The sequence below is a fragment of the Camelus dromedarius genome, chromosome 13, assembly GCF_036321535.1.
Source record: "Camelus dromedarius isolate mCamDro1 chromosome 13, mCamDro1.pat, whole genome shotgun sequence".
NCBI lineage: Eukaryota > Metazoa > Chordata > Mammalia > Artiodactyla > Camelidae > Camelus > Camelus dromedarius.
In genome coordinates, this window is record NC_087448.1 from 17,306,896 (window position 1) to 17,324,120 (window position 17,225).

The following is a 17,225-nucleotide window of genomic DNA, read 5'->3' on the forward strand; positions in this document are numbered from 1 at the left end:
GTGGTAATTCTGGAAGTCATATTCTTTCCTCCCCCTAGGTTTGCTGTTTTAGAATATTTTAGCAACTTTAAAAATCTATTTTGGTAAAGACTGTATTCTTTCTTATTTGTGGTCACTGGAGTCTCTTTTCCTTTAGCTCATGTTTTGACAGATTTCCTTGGAATTAAAAAAACAAAAATGAAAACAACACAACAAAAAATCATCAAACACCTCTCTCCCTGTTTTTGAGAAGTAGCCTAGTGCTGAGGTACTCTAACACGTATCTAGGCTTGCAGAGAACACAGGGATCAAGCCATGGTGTCAGCTAAGGATCATGTGAGGTCTTTTCTGAGCATGTGTCTTGCCCAGCACATACCTGTCTTTTAGAATTCCTCTGTACACATATGTACTTTTGAATGTCCTAATTTTCCAAAGAATTTCTGTCAGCTTTTCTTCTTTGGCCCTTGGTTATTTGTGCCTTGGTCAAAATCATTTTTCTCAGACATATGTGGGCTCTTAATTCACCTGCAGAACTGATGATATGTATATTTTTATAAGCACATATTATTTTATATATTTATATATATGTATGTGTGTGTGTGTGTGTGTATAAAAATTGCCAAATAAGTGTGTTCTACACTCTCCAAAACCAGGGACCAGGGTCTCATGCTGGGTATGCAGGCTGCTACTTATTCAAGATCTCTGCAATAGAGAGAGGGAGTAAGTCAAGGTCAATTAAAAATGGCAAAAATCTCTTCTACTATTTCCAAGGTCCTTTTCCTTGATTTGGCATTTTCTTAGTTATAACTCTTTTATTATTTTTCAGAGCTCTGACAATTTTGCTCTGGATAGTTTCTGCTTTATGTTTACCTTCTGCCTGTGGTGAAATGAGTCTGGAGCCAGAGCTGCCCATTCTACCATTTTGCAAATGTCAGTCCAGTAACCCTTCGTTTTATCTTCAGGAAAAAAAAATTTTAACCTTGCAAGAAGAGCCATACAAATAAATACAAAATATTAGGATAGTTTTATACAGTAGATATTTAACGTGAAAGGAGTGATTACTAAACAGGAAGCAGTGGTGGGTAGATTCTCACAAACGGCAACTCTACAGATTTCATGCAGCACAGACTGTTGACCTAAATAATAAAAATGAAAGTCCTAAATTCTCTTGGGAATCCTCTAAGAAGCCATATGTAGTTATTTAAGTTACAGAGTTATTATTTTCAATCCAAATAATATACTACACTTACTAGGCAAATGGGGCATGAGATGGCCCTGCGATTAAAGTTTGCACAAATGTGTGGACGTTCTCTAAAATGCTTACAATGTGAAACTTTTGAATTTAGTGAAGAAATCTCCATGTCTGATGACAGATATGAATGGGCTTGAATGAGTATTACACTTTTATTATAATAAACATCTTCACTGGTTAGACAAAAAGAAAAACATACTCCTATTAATTAATTTCATTTACCTGGATTAAAACTAAAAATCTGATACATTTGCATTTTATATTGAATTTACTCATTATTTACTATGTTTAGAATATTTGAGTTGAAACTTCTCTACTGCTGTACTTTATAATGTGTAGGCAAGTGAATTTCAATCATTCTTTTAAGAGAACGTAAGGAAAAATGGAAAAAACCAAACATAAAGTATATGACAAACCTCTGAGTTAATTCTAAAAAAAAGCAAATGGAATATTAATATGTGTGTTTCAGTGAAGAAATGATTTCTCAGTAAAGTCATTTACTGAGAATCAATAAAATGTAGTTCAAACTCAGTATCAACATATTCATAATTTATGTTGTCAGAAGATAATTTCCTATTTAATGTAATAGTTTTCCTTTCCTAAGTAAATATGAAGTTTACAAAACTTCTACACTTAATCTGTTCTGATTCAGTTTTAATATATATTTATAAGTATAATTGTTTTTAATGTTTCTCCTCTAAGGGTAAATGAAAAATAATGTAATTCCAAAGAGAATAAATTTGTCCTTCAAGCAAATTAATCTACTTATGTAATAAAATTAATAATACATTTTACTTTGGAATACGCTGATAGATTTATCTCCCAATTTCCCCTTTCTTAAATTATAAATGCTGTCCTCCACAAGTATGAATACTATAGCTAAGTAGAAATTTTAACACAAATCTGTAGAGCTTTTTGTGCTTTGTCATTGTTTGAAATTACTTTGAGACTACATAAAGGTCCTATACGTCATTACACTAATCTCTATTTTTATCATTTACTGACTTTTTTTTATCATTCCTCCTTTAATTATTAGTGGCATTTAAAAAACTTTTATTTTCCCCTATTTTTATTGATATCTCTATAGATGTTTGAATGTTTGTATTATTGCATATATATATATATAAAATTCAGTAATTTATTGGCATGCTTAAATTTCCTCCAGTTAGGCAAATGATATGCTCCCCAAAATGGTTCTTTTCAATATGTTCCTTTCATTCTTTGAGCATAATTTCATTTTCTGTTGTAATATGATGTAGCATGTTCATTGTGTCTTTTCCTTGTCTTATCTTTAGGGTGATTAGTTCTTCCAGGGACTCTGTTTCCTTTTAATGGAGATTAGCAAATAGAAACCAATATATAGGGATAAGATATTTTCACTGATACTAGTATGTTGATTATCCTAAGGTCACTCAGTGAAAAGAGTACAGAAATATTATACACACACACACACACACACACAATGTCTACCTATGTAAAAGACATGTTTCCACACTGATACTTCCAATTGATAATCCAGTTCTCCAGGATTTATTACTTTCTCCTTTTAATATTTGTAACTGCATCTTCCATGCTTGTATCTCTGTTCCTCCAAAAATGGGAAACTGGATTTATTCTCATTTTTTTCAAAACAAGGTACACAGGAAAATAATAAAATCTTGGGCAGCCCCTAAGAATTGATAACATATGTAACTTACCTGACTGGGTGATTTTTTTCATGTGTGTAATAAATTTGCTTATTTTGGTTTCGTCTCAAATGGAAATCTGTTCAATATAACTTTTTCTTTCAGATATTTAATGACAGTATCCTGACTTCCTTCCTAATTTTTATCAACTGATTTTCATTTATCATTTATTAACTGATTTATCAACTGACTTACATTATTACTTTTTAGGGGAGAGTTATTTTTGGTTAATACTAGATTTTTAAAACAAATTAATTACCTATTTTATTTTCTTTCCTGTACTCATTTGGTTTTTTTAAGAATCATTGTGTGATGGTTATAATTCATATTTGATTACTGTTCAAAGGATAACAAAGAAACTATCAGTCCATGCCATTTAAACATTTTTTTCAGTGCTAGATCCAATGCAATCTTATTGAATACTATTACTTTTTCCCCCTAATTCTGCCATTTTTTTCCTGCAAAAAAAAGATGATTTTCTACTTCCTTCTTTTCCTTCAGGTTGTGCATTAATAAACATGTCTGGTAGGACTTCATATGTCATAATTGGCAAATTTCCATTTTTCTTTCCCTTCCTGGTTTCATTCACTGTATTGTGGCATAAGTGATAAACGTATTCAGATCAGTAAAGAAAAATTCTGAGTGTCCGATTGCTGCATGTGCACTTTTATCAAATTTAGGGGATAGACTAATTTTGTCCTTAACAACACATATCTGTGTGGCCTTCAATGTACTTTACCATATCCTTCTACCTAGATAACATATTATCTATCATATCTAATAGCTAGATAATGAGGGTGCATATTAAATAGGTAGCATACAGCATTTCTTATAAAAATGGAATATTTATGATCTATAACCAAAAGATTTTTATTTATTAAACATTTCATTATGTAGTAAAATATTTTTTCAATATTTAATAAGATAGTAAATGAGTAAGATTTTCTTTTATTGTATGAAAAGCATTTTATAAATTTTTCTCTAAAAATACCTACAGGGAAAATTAATTCAGGAAAACGTTTTTCACATAAATGTGGTTGTCTTTATGGCACATGTCTCAAAATAACTGTACCAAACTATGTGTATGGAGTGGGGTTTTTTTTGTATTGTTTTGTTTTGTTTTGTTTCCTTTTTTAGGGCAGAGTGTTTAGCTAGGTATTAAGGTGTAAATGCCAAATTAGATATTTTGATTTACACACAGATCTCAATGATTATAACAGGCTTTGATTTCTGCACAATAAGTCACACATTTAGCAGTTTAAAACAACAAAGATTTATGATCTTACTGCAGGTGGGTCAGGCATCCAGGCACGGCTAACTTGGGTCCTTTGTTCAGGGTTTCTCAAAGCTGTAATTACTGTGTAGCTAGGGCTGTGGTTTCATCTGAGACTCAAGGATTCTTTTGCAAGTTCATGTCCTCCTTGGTAGAATTCATTTTCTTACAACCATTGAACTCATGGTGGTAAGATTTCTCAGCACCAGCAGGAGACAGTTGTCCAATCTCTAAATCCTCTTTCAAAGGCATCCACTAATTATGTCAGGCCCATCCAGAATAATCCCCCTATTGATGAAGTGAAAGTCGACAGATTAGAGATACTATTTTGTCTGCGTGAGTCTGGGAGTAGCCCACCCCTTTGCCGTATTCTGTTGCCATATTCTAGCTAGAAGGAATTTACGGGTCTCGCCCACAATCCAGGGAAGAGTATTATACAATGGCATGGTCATCAGGGAGCCTCACTGCCTCCTGCAATTATGAAAAAGCACCAAATTGTGTTGCTTTTATTGTCAGTAATTTTTAATTCCCTCATCCATATAATCATCTAAATTTTATAGAGCAATTACTAAGGATGTTTGCATTTGTGGAGGGTACTGCAGTGAACAGAGAGTCTACACTCAGAGTCTACATCCCATTTGAAAAGGTATAAAATAAAGGCATAGATGCTTGACATGAAATCAAGTAATAAAGAGAGCTGTGAAGAAAACTAGAACAGTGTGATTAGAGAGTTACGGGTGATGTTATTTTAGACAAGAAGGACTGGAAATATCACGTTGGAGAGTCGTTTTTCAGTTCTGACTTGAAAAGAATAAGAATGCATGGGCATATAGCCAAACACATTCCTGGTAGAGGAGAGAACAAGAAACACTGTGGGGCAGAAGTGTTGTTGGGAATAGAAGGGAGGCCAGGGAAGTTGGGCCAAAATGAGAAGAAAACTTTAGGAGATGATGCCAAAAATTCCTTTAGGGGTATGATAATGAAAATCCATAAAGGGTCCCTTATTTATTTTACCTGTGATGCAGATGCCGGTGTGTGTAGAGGGTGTTGAACAGGGGAGTAAAAGGGAGCCATTTTGTTTCTGGTCTTTTATTTGGAATCCTGGCTGTTGTGTAAAAGTACAATTTAAGGAGCAAAAAAGGAACTATAAAGACATTTTCTATAAACTGTACTAGCTCAAGCAAGAAACTATAGTATTTGTTATCACAAAGACAATGAATAAAGACCAATATACTTGTAATTTCTTGAGAATCATTCACAAATGAATGGTCTGAATATGCTGGAGTTTCTAAAACACTCAAACATTTCTTCTGGACTGCCTGTGTTCCTCTGCCATCACTGTTTACACTCTAAAATGCTACCAAATTTGTACTATGGTTCATCTCCGTAAAGACACAACATGTTTTCCTTCCTCCGCGTGGATCATACCAATCTATAATCCTTTCCTACATAACTGGTAACACAAATTTAAGTCACATAAATTTAGATAAGCGTAAATATATTAATCAGGATTCAAAAAGATAAGTTTCAACATCATATCCTTTATGAAGGAAGACAAGAATGAAAAAAAAATTTATAAAGCCGTAATGTATAATATCCACTAACAGAAAATGATCCATTTATTATGTACTTTGGTTCAAGTATTTTTCTTTTGGATAAGGTTTTAAGTTCTTTTCTTCTTTAGAAAGTTTATAAATATTTGATGAGTTTTCAGCAGAGAACTATTTTTAGTTTTAATATTGTTTTTACTTGATGGCAGGCTAGTAAATCCAACTTCTCTCCCACAGTGAAACAATATAAACAACATGAGCCAAACAGAGGTTATTTTGGCATGAGGACAGCTTATTCAGTTTTCAGTAGGTTTTCCAGCACATATTGTTAAAATACCAACTGTAGAATATAACGAATTTTGTGTGAAAATAATTCATATATATACTTTTAGGATGGAATACAATATGGGTTGATTCTAAGGAAGCTCCCAGGCAATGCTGTCAACGAACCAGTAAAGACCAGGAATATAAGAGAACATTCCTGTAAAAGATGTTCTGAAGGAAATGCCAGTAATGCAGTTCAGAGAGTATTATATCATAATCTGAAATCACGACGAATAAAACACTCAAATGTGATCATATGTGTGAACACATATGCCATCTATTCATACTGAGCTTGGGGTACTTCAAGATGATACAGGGGCTTTTATTTGGAAATCTAAAAAATAGAAACCCACAGGTGCCCCAAGGCCCTGTATGGGAGCAATTTTCCTACTTTTTATATTTTTGACTTCCATGGAATTAGTAACTTTTCCCCTATATATTTCAGTTTTGGTCCATATATACCACAGTTGTGGCTTTAATTTGGTGAAGGAATATCTGAATTTTGTAAAATACAAAGTTGTATGAAAAATGTATGAAATATACTGGAGCCACAAATTGGCTTATTGAATTCACCAGACTCTCCCCCAATAGCATGTTTGACCATCTTCTCATTTTTTCAGATATTCAGAATACCTCGATGCTTCTGAATGCATGTATATACACTAATATACACACTCATGTAAAGTATATATGTATATATTTTATTTGAAATTTATGGTTTTAAAAACATAGTTAAGGTTAAATGTCCCACTAAATCACATTATATTTTATTTTGTATGTTAATTTTTCACCATCCAGGAAAAGTAATACTGAGTGAAAACATGTTAATACCAAAAAAAAATTCAACTTTCCACAATCCAAATCGGAACTTGAAAAAAATCAGTCTTATCTGCATATATTTCTTTGTTTTGTTTAAATAATCATGTTCATTGAAAATGCATGCATTTTTACTTATAATGCAGAAGCTCAATTCTTATTTAGCGTAGAATTGTCTCCTTGATCACATATAACAAAACATCTGTCTTGTAACCAGTGTCCTTAGACCACATTCAGTGTGAGTACTGGCATGTTTCATTAAAATCTACCACCTTTTCAGCTGTTCTGTTTGTCTCAGTTTTTCTTTTTTTTCTTCTTTTCTGCCTTTCCTTATGTTAACTGATCAATTTTTAGGATTCCACCTTATTTCCTCTATTAACTTACATGCATACATCCTGTTGTTTTTGTTGTTAATTTTTTAATGGTGCCCTACGGCTTACATAAGTGTACATTTTTAATTATTCAGTTTACCTTCAAATAGTGTTATACTACTTCACATGCAGAATAAGAATATTACAGCCATATATTCCCAATTCCTTCCTCCTAGTCTTTGTGCTATTCTTGGAATACCCTCTATTAAGTATTGTATAAACACACAATACACTACTGCCACATTTAAACTATTTTTTAAGTGGGGAAAAATTAATGAATTTCATTGTAACATCATCTTTTCATTTCTAGAGCTATTCATTTCATTTTATATGTCCAAATTCTGATATGGTATTTTTGCCTGAAGAGACTTCCTTTAATATCTTTTACAGAGTAGGTGTGTTGGCAGTTAATTCTCACAGTTTTGGTTTTGTCTGAGAAAGTCATTATTTTTCAATAATTCCCTACATAGCAGTTACTAATGATGCTGCAGTGAACATTCTTGAACATGCCTCTATAGCATATGTGGGATAACTTTCTCTAGCTTATGCCTCAAGTGGAATTTCTGGGTCACACAACTTCAAGTTTACTGATTATTTCTCTATTTCTATCCAAAAAGGGTTATACCTATTTTCAAATGTACTATTTCACAGCCCCTGTTTTTCTTATTCTTCAATACTTAGAAGTGTCAGAATTTAACTTGTATATGACATTTCCATCTGTGAAACATATGTAATTGCCTTATTATGTCTATCTTATTTAATAATATATAGGGCTTTATATAAAATTTCAATTTTTTTGAGTTATCTTAATGTACATCTTTGAAAGAAAAATATCTAGATTATATAGATTGTGAAAGAGTGAGATATTGAAGTATGAGTTCCGTAATTGTGCATGATGTCCTGCTATCCATCGCTTCTAAATTACTGAAGCATAAATCAAAGTAACTTAATAGAAGCTATAGAGTTTTCAAGGAAGCAATTTAAAATTTGTACGTTATTAGTATTACTATTTTGGGGCGATTTATAATTTTCAGTTTCAAAGTGAAGTTTCTAGTGGTAATAGATATTGGGCTGACAATGGTTATATAGTGAATTATAGCTGAAATTATGCTACTATTAAGTGTAATATAAGTAGATGGTAGAAGATAAATGATTTTCCTAATCAGTGATAGAAGACTTACACTTGATGAATATATTATTATAGAGTAGAAAGGGTAAAAAACATATAATTTTCCTTTCTAGTTTTCAGTTCTTTTCAAAATATAGACTTTAATATAATCATTTATCACAAGGTTATAACCTTTTAGAATCTCAACTCTTGAATCAGCTGAAAAGCCAACATAGAAAAGTACTCTATGTCATCAGAACAAATGCTGGCTAGTTTTTATCAACATTTCTTGTGCAGATGTATAAAAACTAGGTATTATTAAAGCATGAATAAAATGTCCATTTTCATCCCTTTGAACATTGTTTAGAATAAGCATATTTGCAGTAAGTCCTAAAAAGAATTGGAAGCAATTATATGAACTACTCAGATGAGGTATAATATATAGTATTAAGAAAATAAAGGGTATTTGAATTTTTGAAATTAAGCAGTAGTTAATTTTGATGTACCCAAATTGTGTTGACTAAAGAAAAATACACAACGTGAAAATTGTGAGTTTGAGCTTTATTCAAGACTAAAGGTCAGGAGACAGCCAGTTAATAGCTTTGAGTAAACTGCTCCACGGAGGTAATGAAGAAGCCAGTATACATATGAATCCTTTGGTTAGGAAATCTTTACTGAGATACCTGTTCTTTGTGATTACCAGTAATCTTTTACCAAGGTATATCCTTGACCACGTGTATCTCAAGTTAATGACCTTAGTGCTTTTCTGTGTATGCGATGATGCAAGAATCTGGGGTCACTGAAGTTCTTCCTGCGATGCTCATCTAACTATCTTGGGGCACATTTATGCAAGGCACAGAGTGCCTCATCCTGGCTTTCACCCTGAATTCCTCTCAAGGTGCATTGTCAGTGGGCGGCTGCAGTGGGGTGTTACTTAACCCTTGTGTAACTGGGTGATGAGAAATGCTCTTTGTTCTTTTTTGTTCAGACATTCTTTTTCTGACATTTTCTTCTCTGACATTCTGACATACTTCATTATAATGTTGTTAATGTTAAACTTTTAATAATTTTAAAATAAGCTGTAATACAGTAGTTGTTCATGGTCTGTTTCATTTTTTCTTTTATTTTGACCTTCACTATACTGCATATGAAAATTCATAGGTCCATAGACCAAGATTCATAAACCAGAAAATACACAAAACCAAATATAGAGCCAGTTCTCATCTTTTTAAATCACAGATCTGGATTCCTTTTTAATAATGAGGCAAAAATGTTTCTATTAAACTCCATGGAGCAACTTCCCTCTGTCACACATCCCCTACCTCTATTTCCTTCTTTTTTTTTTTATTGATTTATAATCACTTTATAATGTTGTATCAAATCTATTTCCTTCTTAATAGCAAGAAAAGCAACATTTTAAAGTTAGACAAAAACATGGGAGACTATTATAAGATCTGGCAAAACGTGAATTAACACTTGTTTTTATTGAGTGCCTGAAAGTAAAGAGAAAGTATCTGGGAATATTGAAACAAATATTAAGAGTAAAGAAAATTAAACTATGAACAATCAGAAAATTACATTTTAGTTAACATTTAAAAATAAAATGTCTTTTTCCTTAACACTGACTTCATTTTGAATGAGGAAGTGGGTCCCCTAAAAATTGCTACTGATGAAACCTTCTAGAATATACAGGAAGCCTGGGAAGAGAGGTACTTTAATTGTACAGACCAGACTTATTTTTTAGACTCCAAATATGAAATAAAGTATCTTGCTGGTTTTTTTTTTTTTTAAACAACTGGTGCGGTATCTCTGTGACAAAAGAGATGTTCTAAGTACTGTGGAGGTACAAATTATAGATATAAACACAAACTGGATTCTGAATTCCCAGAAGCAAACAGCAACAACAGAACAGATAAAATAATTAAATTGCTTGTCTTTGAGGAGTGAGAATCTGAGGCAGAAGGGCTACAAGGCTTAATATTTCAAGCCTTATATACTCAGTGTTTGAATATTGTGTGTATGTCTCCATATGTGCGTAATCACAATTTTAATAACATAAAACTTTATGAAGTGTATACCAGAGGACACAGAAAGCGATGGGGAAGGAAAAAAAAGAGAAAACAGGAAACACAAAAACCCTAAAGGGAGATATAAGCATTCTTCTCTTCTCCCATTCACTCCAAAAGGAAAATAAAAGTAATCGGTGCCATTATTAGGAAACTAAACCTTTTGTTATCGCTTCTCTTCCCAGAGGACTGACTCAGATGATAGGGAACATCTGCAGATATTCAGGCTTTCACCCGAGAAAGTAAATGTAAAGTATATTAATATTTGATAAAGACTGACTTCCCTCTACTCATTAAAACCCTGAGGGATTTCTGGAAATGATACACTCTTTGGAAATGTTTGTGGACTACATCAAAGTTTGTAATATTGGAATAGGTCAAGGACGCACCACAAATTTACTGATACAACATTTAAACTCATTTAAGCTTTGTGAGGTAAAACACATCCTCTTATCACCACATATTATGAGTGGCAAGGAAGAGTCAAAGTTCTCATTTAAATAACTTAACCAAAAGCTTGATTTCAAAAATAAAAGTTACTGTGCTAAGAACACAACATGAGATCTACCTTCTAATGAATTTTTAAGTAAATAATACATTATTGGTAATTATAGGTACAATGTTGTGTAGTAGATCTCTAGAGTTGATTCATCTTGTTTAAGTGAAACGTCGTGTTTATTGATTAATAACTCCCCATTTCCCCCTCTCCCCAGCCCCTGGCAACCCTCATTCTATTTTTTTGGTTCAGTTAGACTATTTATATCATGAACAAGTGGTATCATGCAGTATTTCTTTGTTGACTGGCTTATTTCACTTAGCATAATGAGCTCAAGGTTTAGCTACATTGTTGTATGTATTAGAATTTCCCCTTTTATACCGTATTTCCTTTATTCACTTATCTGTCAATGACCATTTAAATAGTTTCTACAACTTGGCTATCGTGAAGTGTTTCAGTGGACACGGAAGCACTAATGTTGCCTCAAAATCTTGATTTTAATTTTTTGTAAGTGGGGTTTCTAGATCAGATGGTAGTTACACTTTTTGAGGAACCTCATACTGTTTCCTATAACAGCTGTGCCTTTTGACATTCCCACTAACAGTATGCAAGTGTTTTTATTTCTCCACACCCTGACCAACACTTGTCTTTTGGGTTTGTTTCTTGATAACAGCCATCCTGACGGTTGTGCGGTGATATTTCATTGTGGTTTGGATTTACTTTTTCCTGATGATAAGTGGCATTGAACATTTGTAGAAATACCTATTGGCCATCTGTATGTCTTCTTTGGAGAATTGTCTATCCAAGTCTTTAGCCTATCTTTTAATTGGAACATTTAGTTTTTCTGCTATTGAATTACAGGAGTTTGATACTTACTTTAGCATGCTCCTCCCTTCTCAACATAGAACAAGAAATAGGTTGTCAAACAAATAAATCCTGCATTAATCTGTTTAAAAAAAACTGAAGTATATTATAAAAAAAATAACTTTCTCCTAAAAGGTTAGCATTTTACATTGTGATAATGCATGTGAAACTGAAAATAAATTGCCACTGAGTAAATTTTAATTACTATTAATATATTCATTTTGCAGCAAATACATATTTAGTATGTCTGAGTAGTTTACACAGTTATTGAACGTCTACATAGTTTATGATCAACATGAAACAAAATGACTGAAACGGAGAACAGCTTTCATCTCAGTTTCCTCTCTTCAGTGACCTGTGTCAAATGCTTAAAATTTTCACTTACTGCAACTGCTGAATTACACCCCAAATTATACTATAACACATTAGAGCAATAAGTTGATTATATTTTCTCCATTCCAAGCAACACCACAAGATCTTCAGGGTAGTGATATCTCAATTAATTGACATAGTTCCCTATAATTGCAAAAAACTGAATGCTGGATTTGAAAATTTACGTATTTGTAAAGATCTTAATATGCATTTCCATATTCTCTGAAATGATTCCACTGTTTAATATTCAGTAAAAGATGTGTACATCACCAATTAGTTTAGCTGCATAAAGAATATTTTAAATTAATGAATATTTTTAATTAAAATTCTGCAGGTGGTTGCTGGTAAGACTATGTCTCTACTATCATCCATGGTTAAATATTCAATATTTATAAGTTTCTCTGTGTGCCTAATAGTTTATAACTCTGGAGGGGTGATTTATTTAAATACATTGATCAGTGGTAGATAAATGCATTGTAGGGTGCACTTAAGAGTTTCTGAGGAGGCAAATTAAATTGAAGAGTTGAAGCAGTTATTTAGACAAATCAACATTAAAAGGAATACACTCATCATTTGGTAAATGTTACATGTTGTGATATAATTACATAGATTTATTATCTTTACTGATCATGTTTGGTGTATGATTCTTCTGCTTTCTACTCTAATTTGCCTTTGTAAAATATCTTTACTGAAGAGAGAGTAATCATATAATTTTCCTTCATTTACCAAAATCTATGACCTGTTATTTGCTGTTTAATATCCAAAAAATTGGCTCAAACATAATTTCAAATGTTTTAACTCTACTGTGATTCCATATAAAAGAAACAGAAAATCTTATGGTGTAAAATTGTCTATTATTATCTTTTCTTATATTATTTAGCTAATTTGCTTAATATAGATTAGTCATTCAAAACATATTTATCAGCTGCAAATTATTCTAAGGTGAGACACAGGCTTTGCAAAACATTTATGTGTAATATGCAAGATAAGCAAAAATGATGTGTTTACTTTCTTTTTGATAGAAGAGATTTAGTGTCATCAGGTGATTAAAGAAAGAAACCCATATATATTCATTAGCTTATACTTTCAACAAATACCTTAATTCAATTTTAAAATAAAAATATGAATCCGTGCAAAAATTATCTTTATTTATACTCATTAGAAAAATGTATAAAGGATTTATTTTCAAAGTAACTCTTTATTTAAAGAAAATGCTTACCAAAAAAAAAAAAAAGTTGCTTCTGTAGCTACAAGGCAACAACAAAAAGAAAATTCCTCTAAAAGTCAGAAAAATATAAAGATCTTCATTCTCATAGAACTGTTATTTCTAAACTACAAGTATAGAAACAGGAAGTAAGTCCCAGGAATATACCTCGCAGCCAGTGAGTAATTATATTATAGTCTGAGAATTAGCTTGATCCTGTACAGAAAATATCAGAAATGAATTTTAGTTACAATTGGAGACATTACTCAAAATCTAAAGAATAACAAATAGCAATGAATTCATTACATTTATTTGATTACTCATAATATTTGCATTTAAATAAATGACCTAATTATGCAATTTTATCATTTAATCATTTTTTATTTTCTTTGAATGATACAATATTTATAGTTTATTATTGGAAACCACAGAAACACTATTACAAAATTCCTGACACTGAATGTTGATTCTAATGTTTTTAAAAATCATTTTTATGTGTGCTTTAAAGTTTCAGATTAGTTAATTCATGTTTTATTTATAAATAAAATATATAAATAACAGATAATGCTTCACTAACTTGTTAATTATTATTTTTTTCACTGATCATTGATAAGCTTAAGTGTGGTTAGTTTTTTAACCATTTTTACAGATTCTTCTCTGAACCACTTGTTTACGTATCAACCAGTTTATATATATTTTGTTTTTAATCAGGATATTTGCTTTTAAAACACTTTATTAGAAAATGATGGGCCCACTGATTTTTCCAGTTGCTTTTCTCTTACCGCTTTCTATGATGATCTATTTTAATGTTTCAATATTCCTTGTTCCAGTAAATCAAGAGCAAGTTAATAGCATATAAATAGCTCTATACATTCCACAGATTATTCTGATTTTCAAAATTATTTTTTAAAAACATGGCTAATATTTATGTATATAATTACTGCTTTAGGCATTTTAGCTCATATTTATTTCCCTACCACTACAATTATGTTTCATATTAAATTATATTTGACAAATGACATATATGTTACTGATATTTAACAGAATAAAATTGCATTTGAAGTGTTTATCTTAGAAATATGTTCGTGACATCTAAGTATTTCTGGTAACACTTCTAGAATATATAACTTAATAGGTTAAAGCCTACTTCACATTCATGATTTATTTAAAAGATCTAAAAGATTCTGATGACTTCAAGTAACATGTTAGACTAATTTGAATTCCCTCAAAGTAAATCAAAGGCCTCGTAAATATTTACATATGTAAATTGACCATAAAAAGCTCTAAAATCCAAACTATTGATCACACTTTAAAAAAGTAGAAGGTACCAACAAAAACCAAAATTGTAATTTATACTTTGATTACCTAGATGATGGGGATGGAGTAAATGTCAACATTTCTTTTAAGTAGGCCAAACACTGCAGAATCACCCAAAACAGTTATAGAGTTTTACATGGACATCTAAATTTGTTTTTTGGTTTCTTTGCATAGAACTGAATGACACAGGGAAGAATGTAGCCACACACAGACATCAGTGTTTCTCTGCTCCATGGTAGTGGCTTTAGAGAGTATTTACTCAACCACAAATATCCATTGGTGTTCCATCATGTTGTCATCCAGTCAGGCATTACTTGAAACCTTCCAGTTATAAGAGTCAAATGCTACACTAAGCAATGTCACCTTCTTGTGGATGATAAAACTCTGGTTGCCCAAGTTCTATGTTTATTGCCCACAGTTTTACATAGAGCTCTGCCCAGTGTGAAGTCTTCATATGCTTTCCTTTTCAGTAAGCTGGTGATAATAAAGTTTACAAGACCATGTGAATATTAAGACTTGGTGGATGTGAAGTACTTAGAAGATTAAGCCATAGCAAGTGTAAGAGGGTCTGGTGCTGACAAAATCTGGTCCCTTTCTCCTGCTGACACACCCATCCCCGATGCCGGGACTGTTGCAGGCAACTGGCTGAGAGCTACAGCTCTCACTGAAACGTGCCCCAGTTCACAAGGATCTACCTCGCTGAAGGTGAGCCCAGGGGTGTGCTGGAGCCAGCTCCTGCTGACTGAAAGAACCTATTGTCAAATACTGAAGGATTTGGCTACACTGTAGCTAAACTCATGGTAGCATCTGTTTGATGCCATAAAAATCAGAGGTTTTTTCGTTTGCTGTTTTTCATTCTTCTGAAGATCTGGTTTAAGAGCACACCAGTGGGCATAAACCTTAAACAAGGTAGTGAGATACTCTCTCATTTTGGTACAACTCTGAACAGCCATCCTAGCTCTACATTACCAGCCACCGCCCCCCCCCCCAGCCATTAGATTAGCCAAGGACTCATTTGCCACCAAGTTTCAGGTCAGTTTCTCCTCCCCAATCTTGCCTCCTCACATCCTTACAGGTGTATCTTTTGAGGATGTGTCCCAATATATTTTCTGCATGCAGTTCTCTTTTAAATCTCTGTTTTCCAGAAAAGCAGTATTTTGGATACCAGAACCTAAAATGAGAATATGGAAATGAAGCTCTCAGAGGTTCTCCAGCCAAGAAGATCTCTTTGTTGGTGGTAAGGCGTTTAGATGACGTTTAACATGCTGGAGCTGGATCTCTTTCAGCTTTACTTTTATTCTCATATATTCTACAAGTATTATTTTTTATATCTAGAAGAGTTTTTAACCTGATGGCTAATTAGATTTTGAGCCATTTTAATTCTCTTGCTCAACACTTCTATTTTTATTATAGTCATCATATTTTTAAATTTCAAAGAGCTTTCATTTTATTATATGTGCTTTTTCTTTATGTTGTAAAATATACTTCATATAATTTGAATGCTTTCTTTTAATTTCTGGGTTACTATTACATCTACTATGTTAGCTGTTCAGTTTGGTGTCTCACTTATGTTGCTCATTTATGCAGCAAATATGTATTTAAGTAATGCTCTATATGCTTCAAATCTGAATGAAAAAATAAGCATTAATTACTGCCTTTTTAAGGTGGTACTCTGAAATTTTATATTTGGTTTTTCACTCATTTAGTCTGAATGAAAGATTAATTAATTCATAGAATAAGCTTGATGTGTTCAAAACACTGTACATGTTATATGTATTACTAACATTGTGCATCAAAAATGAAAATATGTGAAAGATTCTTATTTATTTCCAGGTATAATGATTCATGTATTGATAATGAAGAAACAGCAATAGGACTGCTTTATGGTAGCCTGGTGTCATCAATACAATTGCTTCACTGGAGCCTAGACTATACACTAATGAATAAATTATTATAACATTTTTATGCCATACAGTATTACAGTCGTATTCATAACACAGTACTGGAAGCATTGTTACATTTATGATAGGCTTACACAGTTTCTCCAATTGTGAGAGAGACTGGCATACTGTATGATAGTGTAATTCTTTGAAAGAAAATTTATAAAACAAGAAAACAAACAAGTAACTAATTTTATATTAAATGTCACTTACCTTACGTCTATATAAGGATAGATTAGTATCTACATATATTTTATGCATTCACAGCGTAACTTTTTTTTTTTGATAATTTCGAAGCTATGCAGTTTGCTTGCAAATTTTTTTCCAATTGTCACAAATTGCCGAAAAAATTTCCCATATACTTATTGAAAAAACCCACATGTAAGCAGGCCTGCACAATTCAAATCTGTGTTCTTCAAGGGTCAACTGTAAATCTGAATAATTTTTATACTTTGCTGAATGTACTACTGATTTCCAGGAAAAATACTAAGAGTAAACTATGTACGATAATATAATTTAAAAGTGGTGATAGCTGTAACAAAAGGAAAATACATACTGCTATATTAGAAATGTGCCAAATACTGCTCCTAGTACTACACCTAAATCAT